At 41.6% G+C, this 21,941-nt stretch overlaps 1 protein-coding gene across 4 annotated transcripts in view; it reads left to right on the plus strand.

Annotated features, from left to right (window-relative positions):
* nectin1b (nectin cell adhesion molecule 1b) overlaps positions 1–21,941 on the plus strand; it is a 160,544-nt gene that overhangs the window by 28,916 nt on the left and 109,687 nt on the right. The gene's annotated exons all lie outside the window — the stretch shown is intronic.

A 21,941-nucleotide genomic window follows, 5' to 3' on the forward strand; every position in this document is an offset into this window, starting at 1 on the left:
GTTCTGAATCATTTAAAATTACAAGACAAGGCATTTGCATTGGCTGGCACTGGCTGAGAAGTGCCCTTGCCAAGTGCCCTTGTAGTTTTTGTTTCTCTTCTTTTGTATTCTTCTTCTATGCCCTTTTTCCTTGTCAAGAAGCTCCCCTTGAATTGCTTTATCGACCTCCACTGAGCCAAAGGCTGCCTTGTCTCAGAGTTAACAAACGAAGAGAGACAAAAGTTGAAACATTAAAACAAGTGCACTTGCTTTCCTTGTTGCTTTTGCGCTGAGCACTACGCGTTCACACAATTTTACTGGACAAAGTCGTTTTAAGCAGCTTGCTCACAAAAAAACAGTAAACTTGTTTTATATCTCTGAATATTGTAATCCTGTGGGCTGTTTACTCATGCTTTTTTTACGCACACATTACAAAGCGCCATTTCTTCTCAATGGCACATCTGCTAACTGCATCTGTGAAGCGGGTGCCAAAACTGCGAACCAGGTGTGCTGGCGAACATGACCCAAGTATTATACGGAGAGCTCTCATTTGTCATACACAACTCTCGTTATTCCCTCGCCAGTGACTGTGCACCTTTTGTTGTAGTGCGTTCTAGAGATTTCTCCGCCAGGTTTGGTCTTGTTTTCTTTTCTTTTCTTGTTAAACTTTGATAAAGACAAACAAATCCTTGTCAGAAAAGCCTGACAGACATTTTTAATATTGGTTTCTTTTAAAAACCTATACCAGCGTTGCACCAGCTGCACGTTTCTCTCTCGGGTTTTTTCGTTTGTTTTTTATTATTTGGAATGCTCTCAGATTCCTGTTTTTGTAAAAGTATCGGAAAAATATCCATCAAGGACATGATAACATTTTTTGCAACGTTACGTGGGCGCCTCAAGTGCTTGATAAAAATGTTCTTGTTAGATTTGCTTCCAAAAAAATGTACACTTAAAAAAAGAAACAATGAAAAGAAAGGAAAAAGCTGAAGCTTGTTGGATTGTTTTTGCATCTTTATACAGTGCGTGCTCATGTTGTTTCATGGGCCAGATGTCTGATATCATTCCATTACATTTGTAAAAATCCTGTCATAACAGAGTCAATGGATTAAACTGACACTCTTGTGAAAAGCAAAAGCCATTAGTTTCACACATAGCAGAAGGTTACAGATAGTTTCCCATTAGTTTCACCGTTTTTGTCCTCTCACAATGGAAACCTTCACAATCTGAAGCAGTTTGTTTCCCCGAAACGTAACCAGGACCACACATGCACAGCTGTGAACGCAGGTTTTGTTTACAATCAACAGCACTCCCAGTCCTGACACGATTGCTTGTGAGAGCATTTTGGAAATGATCTCAGTGGAGAGATTCCAGGATATGTTTACACAACACTGAAGAATAAAAACAACATATAACTACAATAGTGTACTCACTTGGACTCACTTAAAACTATATTTTACCTGATGAGTCTATTGATTTTTTTTCCTTTGCACATTTAGATTTAGTATAATATATTTAAATGGCAATACAATGTGGCACATTTAAGAATAATAGCACATACGTTATAGTATAAATAGATATTTTGCTTGATGGCCCTTCACTGTCCTTTAATTAGCTTAATTAAATCATTCAAATGTGTTCTCATCATGGTCTATAAATAAGCCACATTTTTATTCAGCTGCTCCTCAAGGATATTTTCTGCTGCTTTGGTTCCATAATGCAGTTCTAAGCTGTGCACTGATGCTCATATGAAAATTTGATGCACTACACGCTTGGTTCTCCCCCATCGCTGCACAGGGGCAAAACAAGCTTCTCTCTCTCGCGTTCCCATTTGATCTGGCATCCCAGCTGTTTCCGTGATCTCTGTCCTCTCCATCAGCCTCCTGGTTCTTCTCTCTTTCGTTTCCCTTTTTTTTTCTCCTCCTTTTTTCCCCCCGACTTTCCACATCTCTTTAAATGTGTAAGAGTCATATATTACAGGCTTAGGTTTGGCTCTGGTTCTTCTGGATTCTAAAAGCAGCCAGTGAGAAGCTTATGTCTCCCCTTCATGAAAAATTCACCCTTGACTGACCTTTTAGGTGTCAAGAATCGCAGAAGCACTGGAACATGCTTTCTGGGTGCTTTTAAGAAACTACCTGGGGAAAACTGCTTCACTGTGATAAAAAAAAAGCATTTGGTCTGTTACTTTTTCTTTTTTTTTTTTTTCAATAGCTTTAAGTTTACTTCCAATATAAAGACTGAAAATAAAATGGTAAAAAAAAAAAAAATCCTACATTTTCTGCTAAACCTTTGGAGAAATCTCTTTGGTTCCACTTTGTCCCACCTGTGATCATTCCTCATTTTACTAAACAGCTATTCTTTCATCAGGATCTTCTTTGTTTACAGCGTGGGTGTTGCACATTCACAAGGTAGAGTGAAGTATATTGCTAATGCATGAAAGGAGACGCAGCAGAGAGCAGAGTTGTCTGATAAAATGATTCTCCAAGGAATGAAAGTGCTCATCTCTCTTTCCCTTCCTCATCCCACTGTTTGTCTATATTTGTGTCTCTCCCTGCCTTAGTTATTAAACTCCCCCGCCTTCTGTCACTGTGCCATCCTTTTGCCGTATACCAGTAGTAGGTCACTCGTACCCTTTCATTAGAAAGAGTTTAGACATTGAATTTTTTTTTTGATTGTTTTTTTTTTTTAAATCTGGAAATAAAGCTGCTGCAAATGGCCTCACGTCATATATTTCATGTAGCTGTGTTCATTGGATTTCCAGCCACCAGGGGATTTCTACATGACTCCGAACCTTGCAGAGCAGGCCAAATACTCAGCATATACATGTCAGAGGCAAATCTCAGGGTGATTGCCTCAGCAAGGTCAGTCAAGGACAGTGCTGTCTGAAGGAGAGGACACACACACACACCCATACATACGTTACCACGCAGTAATGCTGAACAGCAACTTTATTCTTGCTCTCACTGTGTTGAACTTATTGAATATTTAGCCAAGATGAAATTTAAATTCGTCTCTGCTGTTGTTTTTATTCATTAGCACCTCGAAGTTTAGAGCGAGGTCATTTCAGGTCAATGAATTGCAAATAGAAGAGACCCTCAGTTCTTTGAAATGTAATCCCATCTATAGGCCTTTTATCTGAATGACTTTTTCCCCCGCAGTCACAAGTTGCACAGGAAGTTTTTAATTTAATTTCAGCATTAAAAGAAGTGAACCTACTGCCTCGCAGAGTACTTCTGTAATCTACAAGCTCTGTTTTTAAGTATAGTGGCCTAGCGCCGCATTTTTCTTTGTTTATTTTGTTGTTTCTTTGATTTGCTTTATAGACGGTGTCTGGGTCAAGGGCATCTCTGTTAGATCTTTAAAGGAAGTTTTCTAAGAAGGAACGGAAATAATGATCGGTTCAAAATTCGTGGCACGCTGCTCTGATAAGAAGGAAATATGGGAAGAGTTAAAGTGTCAGGCAATTGCTCGACAGCAACTTGTTTAATTATATTAACTGTCAGTGCAGCTAAAATAGAAATGTCTGCTCTGTCTGTGTCAAATTGTTGCCTCAGATGAAGAGCGAGTGCCAAACAGTGCAGCTTTATTTAATTCATGGCACAGTTTGTTATTACTTATCGTAACATCCGTAAAGCTAAGCCGAGCTCAGTGCTGCACCGCACGTCTCAGAGTTCACTCGTTAAACTGCTCGGGTGCACATACTCGAAATCTCTTCAGACGTGGCTAACTACCTAAGGATTCTTAGCACTTAGGAACAGAGCAAGACACCAGTAATTAAAATTGCATAATTATTTTGGCTTTGCATTCATCTGTATGGCATTTATTAAGGAGCGCTTTATGTTTTCGGCAGGTTTTTTTGGAGCTTGTAGAAAGTCTAGATTCTATATAATGCATGAATTTTGGATTGTATTTTTTTATGTGCCCCTCAACAACATATCACTGTTTCTTTTCCGTTCTTTTGCCCAAAGTAATTTTGTTTTTTCATGGGATTTGTATTGATGCTATTAAACTTCTAGTAGGTGGCATTCATTTCTAATGGAACACATAGTACACACAAGTCAACACTTCCAAACTCTACCAGTTTTCGTCTGATATTCTCAGACAACACACATTTTTTTTTAAACAATGTGGATTTTGGCTCATCGCACCTTAACAGATACCTGTCTGCAGTTTCCATCCACAAACAGAAGACGAGCAACAGCAGCCGAACCTTACAAGGTCATTATTTAACTCTCTAATGAAAGCAAATGCATGTACAATTACTCGTCACAGCAAGTCTTGGTAATATCGATATTTATTTTTTTCCACACGAGTGTTCAACAAAACACTCCCTGTTTATTTCAACAGTTTGCACATTCTTACTTTAAAACCTCCTTACATCTATCTGGCTCGGTGGGAATGCATAGCTCCTCTTTGTTTCCACAGATAGGATCTATGCAACTGTTGCCAAATCCAATTATACTACCATCTACCCTGCGGCTAACGAAACTTTTAATTCTCTTACGGTGTCTCATTCAGTAATGGGTTTATATAGTCAAACCAACAAGCATTACTCATCTAGAATAGTAATCTGTTAAAAGCGTCCCTTAACAAATACACAAACTTCAAAAAACTTTTGGGAAATCCAGCATTAGTCTGGTGGATGTAAGAGGCCAGCAGACATCTGTCATCGAGTATTTACAGAGGGGTTAACGGGAACTCTGGTGGATGAAGCACTAAGCTGGAAGAATGACTATACAGTAAAATTGTGGAAAGCAACATAATCGCTTTGCTGGGATGTGTTCTTACTGTGTTTCTGGCTAGTGTCTCCTAACACCCTGCAATCACACAGAATTTCTAATTTTCTTAATTTTGAAGTGATAATTGTAGTTATTTGTCTTTCTTTGACTTTTCCAGAGGGAATATCTGCTTCACTTGATTTGGATGAAAGTGATGAACACAAATGTGAGAATGTCGTCATTCTCCTAATAAAGCGGCTGCTTAAAGCCTGCGGAAAGATCCTGTTTAAGGTGGTTCAAGTGGGCGTAAACCTGGTGTGACAATTTTGAGGCGTGTTAACTGCTAGGCGTGTTATTTCTGTGGAAGTGAGACGCAACAGCAACAAAAGGAGTCGTTTGCATGAGTTTTGCTCCTCGAGAGGCCGGCTCCGGAAAAATCTGCTTAGTCGAAACTACACTGCTCGTCTGGTATCTTGTGGGGGTTGATGACTATTTGAAGCGGATCTTTGCATAATAAACATAAGCAGCGGTTTTGACAGACTCTTACACTGTAGCAATTTTGTAAAGTTTCATGCAAAAAATAAATAAAACTCATAGCAGTTGTATGCTTGCTTTGTAGAACTGGGCAGGATGAGCATTTGTGGTTCCTATTTCAGGAAACATGAAGGAGATGTTGAAGTACAGTGACTTAAGTACTGTACGATTTCTGATGTGTAAGAGTTGAAAGCGCAGCACAAACTAACAACTTTCCCAGCACAAGGGGCTCTTTGTAACGCTTCTCAGTAGAGGTAAGAAAATGATCACAAAAGTGGCAGCAGAAAGCTGTACAATGTGCTTTGAGACCCGTAAATGGTGGTGATAAGCTCTCTAGTAGAGATAGAAACAGCCTATAGAGGTGAACTGAATAACAATCTCCTCACGCACTCGCACACGCGCGCGCACCTCAGTCAGAAACCTTCGTTTAGATTGATTTGTGAAACAAGCTCCCTGGAGTTTGAGTCCTCCGCTGTCTGCAATCATAGGACTGACTCATTTTAAGTTGTGCAAGGTAATTCGTGTCTGGGCAGGTTTGTGGCGTTGTTTATTCTCTTCCTCTTGTATTTAAACATAACCAGCTGGCTGTACGGCCCCGCAACTCGTACATCCTGACAGTGCGGATCCTTCAGGTGTTCACTGGAGTGTGCCCCAGGTGCAGTCGAGCCAGCTGATATAAAGGTTGAGAGCCATCAGCAGAGTTCAACATTGTTTCGTGCTCTTACTCTGACTGGCTTGTCTGTTGCATTCTTTTTTTTTTCTTCTTTTTCTCTTTTTTTTTCCTTTTAACCAACAACCTTGGAGTTGTGTCCCGTCACAGTTCATCAGCCAAGCAAAGTCAAGCTGGCTGAGCTGTGGGAATGAGGGAAGCGTCACTCCAGCCTGTCCAGGCCCGCTTACCCTGCGGGGGAGTGGCTGAACATTTGCAAAACTCAGCCGCCTCTGCTTCCTGTGACGAAGAGCCATAGCAGCCAGGGCCTGTCCTTCACCCATCTAATCAGCCAAGGAGTAGGACACAGACCTGGCTGCTCTCTGTCCTGCTAACAAAGTGTCAATAAGGAACCTTGTGCAAAATATCACGCTTGATACAGCTGTTTCTGCTTGGCTAGCCTCACGGATAGAGGGCGGGCACGGCCTTGTCGTGTGGCATTCTTCTAACTAGGTCACAACGAGTTTCATTTTAGTGCAGCCGAGCGAGATGTGCTTGTAGCTAGAAAATGGGTACATAAATATTTACCAGTTTGGGTGTTTTTATTCGCATGTCTTTTTTTTCTCTCCACAACAATGGGATTTTTTTTTAAAAAAAAAGAACATTTATATTCATAAAGTAAATAGCATTTCAAAACTATAGTAAAATTATGGTGAGCATAATAACTGCTAAACAACTAACTGTTTAGGGAATAGGAAGACAATGCACCCTTAATTACTGTACACCATCAGTGTTCCCACGTCTCAGAAAATGAATGTCTTTGATCATTGCTGCAATAAAAATGCAGTTAAATCTAAATGCATCTGCTATTAATAACAGTTTGGTGCTTAATTAACCTTCATTAGGAACAATAAGCTGATATGTTAATAAAATACTCTTGTGGACTTGCGCCGACGACGTTTATAAATACACGTTTTGAGATGTGTTTGCTGCGTCATTCGTCAGAGCCAACATGCAGCCAGTTACAGCATTTTGCTTCTAACAGGTTCCATAAACATATTTACCCATAATTTAAATTCAGTAAAGTGAAAGTGATACTTGAAGGGGGGGGAATGGTTGGATAAGACCTATGCCATAGTATAGTTTCATGTTAGACTGTGTAAAGTGTGTCCTCATAAGCTACCACATTAGCATAATAAATGCAAACAGCACCACTGGAGAGGCGGCTGATTGGTATGAAGCATTCAAGCCTGTAAAACAGTGGAAAAAACAAACAAAAAAAACCCTTTTATTGTCTGTGGCCTGCACAAACCCTTAGCCTCTAGCATCTGCAGTTTCATGGACACGAACACATCTATTATGTATGAAGGGTCGGCTGTGTCACAGTATAGCACGTGAGAATTACATTGCAGCTGAGCAGGGAAAGATAAAAGCAGTAAAAGCTCAGTCTCGGTAGAAATCCTTACGCACCCCACTGGCCTTCATCGCTCAGCGATTTGTTGGATGTTTTCCAAGAAAGTGACAGCTTTTGATGGGTTGGCGCGAGTCTTTCATGTATTTTGAGACTACATTTTTTTATTTCTTGTTTTTTTTTGTAATTGTACTCTTGTATGATAAGGATAAACAAATGCATTGGGTTTCTTTCATGCTGGATTTATGCTGCGTTTAGGGTGTCACTGGAATCTCTTGTTTTCTGCAGATGATGCGCTGTACTTCCTGAAAACACTTTGTGAAAGCGTCAGTATTTCAAACCAAATTACACCAATCGGACCCAAAATTAAAAACTCCACCTAATCTGCACAGGTCCCTCTTGTGCTGCTATAACCAGCATCTGGACATGGACGCAGGACTGCTGCTGGTGCCCTGTGGTGTCAGGCATACACAGTTTAGATGCTAATAGGATGCTAGCTGTTATCGTCTCTTGCGTGATTGATGCTGGAATGAGTGAATAATAAACTCTTGTCACCTGTTTTCATGCTATCTTTGAAACCTGCATAGCTTATGTTGCATTTCCAGCTGTCACAAAAAGCTAGTTTACCCAAAGATAGAATGACTGATGAGTATTTGTTTTGCTTTCTTTTTGTTATCCTAAACATATCCATCATTCTGAAATTAATACTAACTGTAATTACCACATTGATATGCATGGCGGGTTATTGAACAACACACTCACACAAAATTATAAATAACTTTAAACAAGATTAAACACACAATTATGCCCACGGGGGATACACCTGTCTCAGCTCGCTGCCCTTTATTTTACTCTGGCCTGCACTAGCCCATATGTCGAGTTTTATCCTCGCATCCATTCACGACACGATATTTGGAGTGCACAAATGCGGTTTTGTCAGTTGTCCAAACACCTCCATTGGACTCATTTCTGCTCCAATGTTTTCCAGCGGCCTTGTGAGTATGGGATCGTTTTAAGTGTGCGAGTGAATGTAGGAGTACAGGGCGCACTTGCAATCTGTGAAGGACACTGTGAATATAAAACATTTTCACCCAGCCTAGAATAGAGTGAGCTGTTTTTGTTTTTCTACACTAACTTAAGCACCTACAATGAAAGCAGGAAAATGTTTTACACTTATACTATGAAAATCGTAAGAGCAGTGTTAGAGATGAAATGTTTTCTTTTTCTTCATTACATAAGCATCTCCCCCCGCTGTACTTTCGACCTTGCTTTCAGATGAACTCCCAAAAATAAAAGGCAAAAATGCATACGTGAGGAATGTCCAAAGAGCAGCCGCGAATGGAGATGTGACCTAGCACTTCACTAACGCCATCGCATTTTCCTCCTGCGAAGCCACTTTCACGCCTACTTTAAAACACCACTGGCAAAGTGTAAATTTGTTTCTTTTCACCTTACTGTTGTGCTACATCTTCAACAAATATCTAAATGTGGAAAAGTTGTGAATCAATGACACTTTTTGGCAAATTAGTGGTTCATTGCAATAATGGTTATTTGGCGAGATCGTCATTAAAAAAAAGTCTCGTCAATGACAGCAGCATTTCCGTTTATAGAACATCCCGCGGTTTTCTTATTGGCTCTGTTCTCATTTACGAGAGAACATAAAAGTTGGCACTGATAATTCCTGTTTGTCTTTGTTATGTCTGTTACATTATTTTAGTCAACGTCTTTGTTTTCCCAGCAAACAGAAACGAGATTATGTGGTTGATCTGATAAACACAATGCATCTTTTTGCACAGTGAGTCATATCAAGAAAGACCATCTAGGTGACTGTGTGGGAAACGGAAACCTGCGAAAATAGAAGTACTCTGGAGACAAAAGTAGTGATGAGAGGTGTGTGGGACGTGGTCTGAGATATCTTTCGGTAAAAGTCACCCAACCTTTGAGGTCTTATCCCGTGACTAAAGCTACGGTATTAGGTTTCATTTTATAGATTACTGTGAGATGGCAAAAAAAGAACATTTTCTCCTCTGTGAACTTGGGAGTGGAAAGCCTACCAGAAGGGATAAAATTGGTAAGGTATCCACGGAAGCAGGTATCTTAATTCGCTATCATCCAAACTCGAGCTGAAGTAAATTGAAACGTCCATTTCTGGATTATGACTCCAGAGAGTATGAGCAGCTGTAAAAGAAAACTGGCTACAACTAAACAGAAATTGTGAGGCCGTGACACCATAAAATCCGTGAGTCCTCTAACTTATTTGGAGAGGATTCAAGTGAACTTCAAAGATCTCTTTAATGATCTGTAATCCTTTGGCAAATCTTGAGTGGGCAGCCCCGCTTTCCAAGTTATTTTTAACAAGATGTTGAAATCCATGATGAAATTAAGTCTAAAGCTGGGAAAAAATAAATACATTGCAGCATGTGGCTGTCAGTCTGCATTTTATTCCAGGCAAGTCTCTAACTGAGGAGAGTGGTGGTCAGTGCCATTGTAGTTGTACGCAAAACTGCAAGAAAGGCAAAGGGAAGTAAAAAGAGGAAGAGAGAGGTGAAATGTTCTTTGCAAGCCAAAGCAGCATTGTCACATGCGCCAAAAAAAACCTGTCTAGGTTGTGTCTTAATGGAGCCATTGATCCTGTGCCAGTGGAGGACACACCCTACAGGGGACTGGCTCACGGCGAGGAGACAGGTGTTCGCTCGATATCTGTCCCACTTCTCTGACCTTAAAGCTTTTAATCAGCTCTGCCAGGGAGCTTGTCAATCCTGTCAAACAATGAGCAGTCCATAGTATAGACACAGTAAAGGAAGGCAACTTGAGGGTAAGAGCTCTAAATAATAGTGCTGCAGCCCTGAGGAGGAAACAAAAAAAATCAGCACATGCAGTGTACAGCTATTCGGTCTCTCACTGGACAGGCGTTTGCGTCTCGTAGCCAGCGATAGTCTAAACCCCATCAGCAGATTTCAAAGGTTGTTAATGTCAGAGGTAGATTCACGTCGGTGACTTCACCTCGGTTAATAATTGTTGGTGGCTGCAAAAAAGCTTGGGTTAATTTCCACAGCATCGCATAGAAAGAGGCTGACATCACGTGGTGCCCTTGCCTGTTGATATAGTAATGAGACTAATTAGATTGTCTTTTTCCTTGCAAAGAAGCAGTATGTTTCTGCATCGGTTGAGTGACAGGGACTTCAATATGACCTAATTGAGTTCTTGTAGCTCCCTTTGACTGCCTGCTTCATTTCCTCTGCTTCTGATCAATAGTAATACACTATCAGGATTTATCAGCTATATTTTCTTTCTTTGTTTCATCAAAGCTGTCAGAACAGTCAGAACCAGTTCCATTCCTGCCTGGCTCATTTCACTATATGTGCTCTTGCATTTCAAGTGTGAGTTGGCATCCTGTGAAGTTTAACACCCTGCCCTTACCATTCTCCTCTATTTTCCTCCCGCCCATTGTCGAGTATATCCACGTTCCCTCCTTCCACATGGTCAATCCAATACCTTCAGCTCTACCAATTCCAGCTTTTTGCCAGTGCCTCCATCTCCAAATCACACGTCCCAGCATAGCTGTTTTGCTTCGACTTTCATTCCTCTTCTCCGCAGAGCATACCTCAACCTCCTAAAGCTCTCCTCCACCCGCTCAGTACTCGCACTGCAGATCATTGCTGATTTGTTCGCAGTGAATATCACAATCTGTCCGAGCAGTCACACAGTTACAATTTGGCCACACTATTATCACCAGTCACGGCCAGCCCCCTTTTTTTCCCACGATGGGGGGCGATCGTGGCTCAAGAGTTGGGAGTTCGCCTTGTAATCGGAAGGTTGCCGGTTCGAGCCCCGGCTTGGACAGTCTCAGTCGTTGTGTCCTTGGGCAAGACACTTCACCTGTTGCCTACTGGTGGTGGTCAGAGGGCCCGGTGGCGCCAGTGTCCGGCAGCCTCGCCTCTGTCAGTGCGCCTCAGGGTGGCTGTGGCTACAATGTAGTTTACCATCACCAGTGTGTGAATGTGTGTGTGTGTGAATGGGTGGATGACAGGTTGTGTAAAGCGCTTTGGGGTCCTTAAGGACTAGAAAAGCGCTATACAAATACAGGCCATTTACCATTTACTTCATCCTGATGCTACTTGACATTAAACTTTAAATTGTGTTAATAATCAGAAGAAAAAACACTCACGGGGACTGGAAGTGTTGACTATCCACTCCTCAGTTTTGAACAGCAAAAACAACACATAGTTAAAAACAAATAAAAAAGATAAATATGAGTTTATTTCTTCTTTTTTTTTATACTCCAAGCCCACAGCCCACCCACTGCAGTGGTTTCAGATGAAACTGAGAGAAACCCAGAGAGAGGCATTTTATGATTTTTGATTCCTATGATTGATTACTGCTCCCATTCTTTCTCCTTTCAGTCACTTTTTTGAGATGTCTGTCCTGTTTTTCTTGCGGGATTTCGTCTTTGAGAATGTACCAAATGGTTTTTGTATTCTGGGCCCTTGTGTCAATAGACATCTAACGAGCAGTGGAGACTGGGGTAACTTATACCACCCGACTCAGTTTTCAGGCTCCTTTCCCCTTGCTGTGGCTTTGTGGTTCCCTACTTATGTCTACGTGCCAGTTGCTTTTCTCTTGAAAGGCCAGTTACAAACTGTGCAGACACTTTTTAGCTTTTCTTTCTTTTTCCTTTTAACTTTTATCAGAAATAATGTCACAATATCAAGAACAAAAGGGATAACAACCTCGAAAAAATGACTACCATCACTCAGTTTTCTGCATTTTATCCTTGCTTACAATTCTGTATGTAATAGTCATAATAGATGTGGTGTCAGAATGACATAAAAGCCCAGATCAGAGCTATTTCATAACATCCTGGAGAGGCTTGATCTACTGAAAGATGCTGTATAGAAACATGCTAAGCTGTGAGAAAAATACTGTATATGGTTAAGCTCAAACACTGGTGGGAAAGACAATACTCGATCCCAGCTGGAAAGCACATGCAGCAGAATATGAACATGGTCCTGAGATGTGGTGAGCATTCCAACGGTTATATGTATGTGGAACATGGAGCCGTACTTGCCTTGGAAAGATGGGCTGTGGTCGTGGTTTAGGAAATGGTTCAGCCCTGGCCTCAGAGTTCTGCCGAGAACCACTGGATTTCATAGAGTTTCGTGATCAAAACACACATGAAAAGCAGATTTTGGCAAAGGCCAGTCTCAGCATTTATGCAGAAACCTTGTGTGCAGCCATTTCTACCACATGTTAGTATCAATCTTGTCTTTTTGTTTACATGTCATGCTTGCTGTTGATGATTCTACTGTAATTTCTCTTTTTTTTTTTCCTTCCGTGTCACTCTTTTGAAAAAAACCTGACTTCTTCTGCCAGCGATGCAGTGTCACAGTTAAACTGTAGCAAGGAATGCCTGTTAAAATCTACAAGCATTGCAAATGTAAAAAATAATTTAAATAACAAGATAAGATAACGTGTTCAGGGATAAAGTGCGTCTAGCATATCTAACGTTATCAGCTCAAGTAACTGAACACATTCATTCCTCCAGTGGTGAAATCAGGATACTAATCCATGCCTAAATGATGTTACTGCAGGGCAAAATTCATAATCGTGTTTATTTGTACTTAATTCCTTGTACACGTGCGCGGAGATGACTTGTTTGTTGCAGTATTAGATCAGCGGTGCTGGTGAGTTGCTTCTGTTGCTTACAGTTAGAAGACCATCAGACATGGTACAACGGCTGCTAATCTGCAGCATGGCTATTGTGACAGCACATCTTGAGCAAATGCACAGCATTTCCCGAGTCCCATGACGATCATGACTCAGACACATACTAAGTGTGCTTGTTAATTGATAGCAGACTGGGGCTTCAGCCCACTTCCCACTCCAGCTGGAGTGTGAATTCCCTCTCCTATATGTTAATGGATCTGTTGTATAAATGGCCTGCTCCAGCAATGCTAGAGAAAAATAGCTCTGTGCAAAACACCAACAAGACTAGCTGCGTGCACGTTGCCCCCACTGTCCTGTTTGTGTCCCAACCACAATTAGAGATGCACTTTGATGACTGCCAGTTCTTCTATTTTTCCTCTACACGTCCTTAAAAATGTATGATATGCACAACTTTAATTTGTTTCAAGAAATCTACAGAGGCTACTCGGAGTGGAAATGTCAGAAAAAATCACAAGTGTCTCTAATCAAATATTGATTGTACGTTCTCATTCCTTGGGTTTAATAAGCCACTGGTCATGCAACAGTGCTCCTCGCTATGCTTATACTGGACCTATTTATCCTCGAAAGGCTTCTTCCAGCCTGCATGCCTGTAGGATATCAGCTGGCCTTTGTTGGTGGAAAAAGCGGGGGGGAAAAAACTCCACCAATAAAGGTCAGCAGGGGTCAGACATGCAGAAAAAGTGATATTCTGTGCTCTCGCTGAGTATTTCTAAAGGTCACCTTGCATGGGGTGTATGGATTTACACCCATACAATGTTGTTTTGACTGAGCGTGCAGATTCCCGCATCCAATGCCCATTTCTATTCTTATGTGCAGCCAATAATTGATCATCCGGTTTCAGCTGAATGGTTGTTTGATTTTTGAAATCTTAATGTTTTAGAATGTATCCAACACAAGTGCTTGGCATAATCACATGGAAATATTCCGTGTTTGTACTCTATGCAAGACTTATCTTTACTTCTGGACAATGGAACAGATGGTGTGAGAGAAGGATTTGTCATGCGTGGTTGTCCAGGGCCAGACTCTTTCTCAGCACTTTTTGGCAGGACTTTATATGCATTTCATGCTGTATTTGCTGAGTGCTTAGCAGAGGTATAGGGTACTGCTGTGGGTGCTGGCTTAGCCATCCTATACTGCCCGTCCCAGTATCATTCTTATACATAATCTGTATGCTTCATTGTCCTGTGCATATTGAGTCAAGGCATTTGAGGGTTCATATGTAGAAAAACACCATTAATACTGGCTGATGCAAGGGACATGGGCAAGATATCAGAAAATTGTTAACTCAAAAGTCCCTAGGGTTCAAGGTGATACTAGAAAAATGTAAAATCCCCTCTCAGCAAGTAGACATATCAGCTAATTTGGGGGATTTATGCACATGGCCTAGTTTTACAAGTATTTCTACACTTAAAAAAGATATTGTTTTACTTTTAAATGGCATTTGAAGTGAGCTTAAGGCAATGGTTCTCAAACTGTTTTTGCAATGTCCCACTTCAGCAGCAAAACATTTACATGCCCCTCACTCCACTCTATTTTTTAATCAGTCATAAATAATTACAAAAAAAAGTGGAATTTTACTTTGAAAAGGACAAGTATGGTGAGTTTTGTTCCCAAATCAAATAGATTCAGTGTAATATTTTTCACACTGTTGTGTCGCGCCCCACCGGTGAGAACCAGTGGCTCAAGGGAGTGTTAACCCACCATACGTCAAATTGATGTATCTCTGAAGTGTGTACCATTCCTTTAGAATTTTAGTCTGAATCTCTCCCCTGTCCGCTAGTACTATGTCCCATTGCTCCTGCAGCAATTGTGTTATTGTGTTGCTATGTCAGCTGTGTCAAATGTATATGTGGACATAGCCGCTTTGTCGGCCCGTACTAATGCTGAAATTTCCACGGGAGTTGTGCCGCCCGCAGCATCGTCTCTCCTCTGCTTTAATATCCTGAGTGCTGTAATCTGCTCACCGCGTCTGACCCACTACGTGTCACTATCACTGCTTACCCTCCTCCTTAACTCCCCAAAATCCTCTATATCACATTTATGTAACCCCACCCCTTAACTGCTCCGTGCTCCACGCTGATACCTGCAGTCGCTGTGGCTCAACCTGTCTGAGGCCGTAATGCATCGCGTCGCAGTTCGCCTGCGTCCCCCTTTTTATTTATTGATCAGCTCTTTCCTATTAAGACGTCCAACAGCTGCTCTTGTTTGAAAAGCCCAGGGAAACGTTTGCATTATTAAAAAATAACCAGCGCGCATCATTGCGAACGCTGAACCCATTCTGTGGACGAGATGCTTTGCTGACTAATTGTCTGGTCCGTGTAAGCGGTCCCTAGCGCCATGGCTTGAGAGCTGTCTGATAAAGCGTGCTATTATCTGGCTGATGTTACTCTTATAGCCCGGCATTTTATTTCTGATACCACAGGTGTAGATACTTAAAACACCTGGAGGGTTCCCAGCTTTTCTCTCCAAGTATCAGTCAGCCGCACACAACCCTGACGCTTACAGTCACTCATTTACTAAGAGGAAGGTTATCGCTGCGTTTCCCTTGCACCCGGCCTTTTGTTTGCTGACAGTTGATTGCTATCTGGTATCAGTGGATGATGTCATCTCGCCATTTGGCCAGGTAACGTCAGCTCTGTTTATTTTGTGTCGTAGAACCGAAACCTTGGTGGCCTTGTTTTGTTAAGCTGCAGGCTGAGGGAGGAGGGTCAGAGCTCTTTCTGTGTTTACACTCAATACGTGCTATACTTTCTCTGTCTCTCTCGCTTCCACTCTTGCTCTCTCTCTCTCTGTAGGGCAAAAGTCTTATTTTTGGCCAAGCTTTATTTGTCATTGCCTCGGTCAAAGACAACCAAAATCCCAAATTGCTTTTAGCTTATTTCCTGCTAGACTAGAATAAAAACACATATTAATTACTGGAAATCCACAGGCACTGCTATCCACTTTATGTTTTAAATTCAAAGGGTATCGTGAGAGGTTCCCAAAAAGGGCACACTAAACTCCACTGTCTTGTAGGTTTGCTTCTTTGAAATTGTCTGATAACAAAATGGAGTAGTGATGTTTTCCACTTTTTCATTCAAGGATGAATCATTATCCCGCTGAACTAAGATGAGAAGCTCTGTTGCAGGCAAAGTGATGCATCCCCTTGACATTTGAAATGCCTTAAAGCTGCTCGAGGGGCATGTGTGTGTGTGTGGGCTTGTGCTCTGAACCCCATGTTGCTTTACAAACTATGGATGCAGCTACATTAGGTGAGAGCCTGTATGCATAGTTGAGTAGCCGATGCTACACACTGCCAACCCGAAAGTAGCAATTTTATAGCCCCGGTGGAAAACACACGACTACTGTGTGACGGTAGTCGGCCATTACGATACTCTTTTGCTCAAACAGCCATTGCAAATAGTTCAAATGAAATGCACAGTGCCTCTCATGGAGCCGTCCCAGGTTGGGAAGTTGCCTAACATAATAAATATTCCCGATAATCATTAACATTTACAGCGCAGCAGATGTTACATTGTCCTCAATGAAAGAGCGTGTTGTACAAAAAAGCATTTCAAATTTGAACCAGATAGTGGAAAATTATGAGCACGGGTACTAAACCATCTGTTCCAGTGAGGTTTCGCTTGCCTCTGCAGTCGGATGTTTGCTTGGGGAGACAGAGGGTAAAGAGAGCTGCTTTGGCAGGTACACCATTGTTTACCCAAGAGACCTGGCTGAAGCACCATCAAATAGTGTCTGAGTGTAGATTAAAACAACTTCTCTGACACGTACTGCTCTGTCTCAAAAAGCTAAATGACCACAGTCAATAAAGAGCAGCAGCACACATAGCATATGGCTTATCCTTAAATGAAGTGCCCTATCTGTTTGTATTAAAGCTTCGGGGACAGTAAGAGTTCCCAGATGCCCCTAAGAAGAATACCATCATTTATTTTATAAATCATTTTGGGAATCACTGCTATTTGTTATAAAACATGAGCAAAATGCCACTGCAAGAGCTTTAAATTACTCACTGACAAACAAAAAGAGTAAAATTGTCCTACCAGGGGAATAAACAAGCTGCTAATGGGAGGTTTCTGTGTGTGTATGAGACAGTAGATTTGGACTCCCCCTAAACACCCCATGTGTGGTCATGAATAGGGGAGCATAGAGGACTGTGCCATTGCCGTGGGAACTGGGACTACATTAAACAGTCATTATCCCGTGCGGCTCAAGCCATGTTTTATCTATCAGCATCCCACTTAAGCAACAGTAGAGTGGAGCAACCAAAGCGTATCGAGCGTGAGGAGATGATGTGTTTTCATGTGATAAGCTTTAAAGCTGCACTTGGCAAGAAGTTTATACCAAAATACTTCACGTCTGCAGGGGAGCTAGAGGAGACTGTAGTGCCACTGAAAACTTTGACATATTTGCGTAAGTGAAATCATTTTACGGAAGCTGGATCTCCTCTTGTGTAAGGAAGTGGCACTCTTTTCAGTAAAAAACGAAAAGTCTTTCTCATTTCTATCCTCCGAAGCTGCTGAAAAGATGACATTTCGGTCCAAAAAGAATTGATGACATCACATTACACATTTGGGGCTTTTTGAAGTGTTGAAACTTCAAACGGAGACGTCTCGCTGCCATTTGGGACTGACAGTGCGCCGAGTTGCCTGGTGCAGCTTTAAATAGAAGACATTAATGAGTGCTTCTTCTAAAATATGCATTCAGTTCTATTTAATCTTTGCCTTCCTCGCATTGCAGCAGCTTGAGGTGAATTATTCTGAACTTTATTTGACTCACGCACGATGGATTCCTTTGGATGCACAATATTGAAGTAGGCAATAACTACCTTTGAAATACTGCCAATTTGGCTGATAAAAGACAACAGTGTGAGATTTTAGCTATGAGATATATTCCTTCCTGGTCTGAAGGAGATGTTGGGCTTGTTTTCGATGTTATGTATACTTATTAAATTTATTAGTTTAATATTATCATGGTGATTTTATATGTACCAGAACAAGGTCCTATGGGCTTATCTGTGGGCTGATCTTTGCATTTGGTTAAAAAACTTAAATTCTCTACAGCAAAGAAAAAAGGCAAATTAAATGTTTGCATCCTTCATTTTGGCTCGCTACAGACAGGAATTAATTCTGTTATTTTTTTTTTTCTTTTATCTTTGTTTTCCCACCTGGTTAATAAAATGTTTCAATGTGACTAATTTGAATACATTTTCTATTTTCCTGGACATTGTCCATGCACCATGGAGAGTCCATTTGACTGAAGGCTTTTATTTGGTGCAGCTTCTAATGCACAATGTCCAATGCGCCATATGCAAACAACACAAAGCACATGCTTTTCCTTTCTGCCTGACAGGCCAGATCTTATTACAGTTGAACGTTCCGTGCACAGCTCTGTGCCGAGGCCTTGGGAGTCTCTTGCTATCAGCGCAGGGCCAGACGGCACAGCAGCTGTTTTAATACTGCCCCTTATGTCCCCGTTGATCCAACTCAGCTCACCTGGTGAGAATCAAGCCACTCTTTTTTTTTTTAAATTTAATATTTTGCCAGCTTGGAAGTACTTTCTGCTTTGTTTGTTTGTCCTATCGCTTTTCCTTCCAGAAACACGACTCCTCTCTCCTTTGGCGACTCTTAAGGCAGTGCCTACCCTATCCACAGGTGTATTAGAGCATGACTGTTCCCCCAATCATCCTCTTGTCAGTGTGAGAACAAAGCAGCAGCAGCAGCACAGGCAATAACGCCAGCCAACCTCAAACCAGTAGCGCACCTACAGTCCTCCCTACAGCTCCACCTACCTCTTTGTCTCTCTCTCCCTCTCGACAGTTCTACACTTCTCTACTTTGCCTATCTCTTTTTCCGTTTCTCTCTTCTGTTTTTGCACCACTGATTTTCATTAAACCCCCACTCCAACCTACCTTCTTAGAATCTCATGCATGTATGTGACTGTGCTTTCTGTTGCATTTGCCACTCTGTTATGTAGTCTGTAATTATAGACTCTGTGCTCAGCCAAAGAGTCCAATGGTCCTTGAGTGAAAGGGGTCCCAGTGGGGGCTTCTGGCCCTTTCACAGAGTGAATTTGGGCTCTGTGACTGTATAATTATGCCTATTCCTCGAGTTTCCATTTGCATTAGTTGCTGTTTAGTTGATTTAGTTGAGTTGGTAGCATCAGAGAAAGAAGGAAGGAAGAGCAAAGCGAGAGGGGGAAGGGGCTCTTTGCACAGCCGGCCCCTGCCACTATTGTTTTAGCGCTGAAATGGATGAGGTCTGGCCAGGTCCATATTTATGAGTTCTTTACATCCCCCGCCACATGCAGCATGCAGCTCCTCCACTTCAGACCAACTTAAGATTAAACTTTAACTAGTGTTGTCACGCAGTAAATTGTGTTTGCTATTTCAAAAAATATCATACTATAGCTGCCACAACTGGTAATCTAAGCTGTGATAAAATGGAGTAAAGCATTGCCCTGGGGTGCACAAGGACACAGGTGGTTCTCAAGGTACAGATGACAAGGTTGCCAGTCCTCTCTGTCAAACTGCATTAGTAAATCAATCTGTCATCTTCAAATCCCCCAAGTCTAAATCTCTATAGAGAGGGTCTTGCTGATGTGGTCAGAAGGAAATGAAAGACGATGTGCACTCAGTAACTTCAAAAGGTTGTCACTTTGTTTTTTTATGTGATTTGATGTAGGCCGCAAAGGCAGCATTTGAGCGAAAGCACATAATAATAGATCGAAATTGCCTTTCTCTCATAATGCATTGCTTTCCAGCCTAAGTCATTCAACCTGAGAGTTCTCAGCCTGCTGAGGAAAAATACATGGTTGATCTTAATGGTCTACCCAGAGTCTGCACCATTTCCTCTCTACATGCATGTATTGGGCCTTGACGTCCTTTGGCTGACTACCTACCGTTTTTACAAGAAAAATCTTAACATAACAGTCGCTGCCGGTACTTAAGACAGTTTGACAGCCTTGCATACACAGAATTCGCTTTCCCCTCTTCCTCAGATCCTTGTATAGTTAAAGATCAACTACATCAGATATTGTAGTGAGTGAGTGTATAGAGAAATGGATTTCTCTCACGCATTCTTACACATTTTAAAGCCCCCCTGTGGAAACTTTATTTCTGAGGGCAGCGATTATCCATCATTGTGATGCAGTTATTCAGCGTTAAAGAGCCGCTCTGCTTGTGGTGCATATGTTTAGGCCCCACTTCTCTACTTGAGACCACAGCATATTTTCAGTCTGTTTATGAGTGGATACATTGGTGGCTTTATGAGTCCTGCGTGATTAACGAAGGAATTTCAGTCTTTCTTCCTGCGGGTAGTTGTGTATCCATAGAAGATAATTATGGCTGCCTCTGGTTGTAAATACAAGCTCAGTCAGGGGCTGTCGCTTCAGGAAACGGGACATCATCAGACTTCACCTGGAAACGACCATAAATTGTAGCACGAGATAACAAAGAAGTGTTGAAACAACAGGATGTAGGTGCCCTGCAATGGCACATCTGCTCAGACTGCTGACACTGCAGAGCTCAGAGCAGGTTTAAGTGAAACTTGTACTTGTTTGTTATCCATGAAGAAGACCTATTACTACAGGTTATAAAAAGAAACCAAAAAAATGCACTAGTTACCTTCAGCATTAATTTCAATTCAATTTTATTTATGTAGCGCCAAATCACAACAACAGTCGCCTCAAGGCGCTTTATATTGTAAGGTACACCCTACAATAATACATACAGCGAAAAAACCCCAAATCATATGACCCCCTATGAGCAGCACTTTGGCGACAGTGGGAAGGAAAAACTCCCTTTAAACAGGAAGAAACCTCCGGCAGAACCAGGCTCAGGGAGGGGCGGGGCCATCTGCTGCGACCGGTTGGGGTGAGAGAAGGAAGACGGGATAAAAGACATGCTGTGGAAGAGAGACAGAGGTTAATAACATGTATGATTCAATGCAGAGAGGTCTATTAACACATAGTGAGTGAGAAAGGTGACTGGAAAAGAAATACTCAGTGCATCATGGGAATCCCCCGGCAGCCTACGCCTATTGCAGCATAACTAAGGGTAGATTCAGGGTCACCTGATCCAGCCCTAACTATATGCTTTAGCAAAAAGTTTTAAGCCTAATCTTAATTAGGCTTAAAACTTAATGTATTCTTTTTCAACTAATCAGTTATTCAGTTTGGAAAAATTGCTGCTCGCACTGAATGACATCCATGTTGAGACTACAGATTGTGTCAAGTCAATAGACCCGAACCCCAAAATGTTCTGTTTATAGTGATATAGAAAAAAGTATCAAATGATTAATTCTGACAAATCGGAATGTGTGAATAAGGGAGTGACTTGTGTAATTATTCTTCCTGTCACTTAATTTTCCATCTTATGCTTCCAGTTCTTAATAAAGGCATAGAGACTGTAAGGAACAGTTAATCCAAGGCTGATAACAGCTAATGTTAAATAAAAAGCAAAAACGCATTACAAAGAACAGTATTCAACAGTTCAGTTTAGCACAAGGTCAATATATGCATGAAAGACTCAACCGAAGGTCCATGTTCTCTAATTGACCTTTTCTTTTGCCACCATGCTCCGCACAGGCTTAGATAGTAAAGGAGGAGTGCCTAATTGCTGGGTTCTTTTAATACAGCTAATGTGTGTGTTCTCATTGTTTTGAGTGCTTACACAGGACTACACATTGTTTCTCCTAATAGGAGCTCCAGGCAGTCATTGAAGTATTTTGTGAGTAAAAAGTAATTAAAATTACAATGGGCTACCCAGTGTGTTGCCGGGTAGGTGGAGGAGAGCGCAGCAGACGACGACTTGGCTCCAGCTCACTGCCCTTGTACTCATTCATTAGTGATGCATTGGTTCTCGCTCGGCCCTCCCATCTCATCAGAAACAGCACCTTTGTGGACAAAGGCAGGCTTGTATGGATGTGCC

This window comes from Neolamprologus brichardi, chromosome 14 (assembly GCF_056152115.1).
Source record: "Neolamprologus brichardi isolate AB-2024 chromosome 14, ASM5615211v1, whole genome shotgun sequence".
Lineage (NCBI taxonomy): Eukaryota > Metazoa > Chordata > Actinopteri > Cichliformes > Cichlidae > Neolamprologus > Neolamprologus brichardi.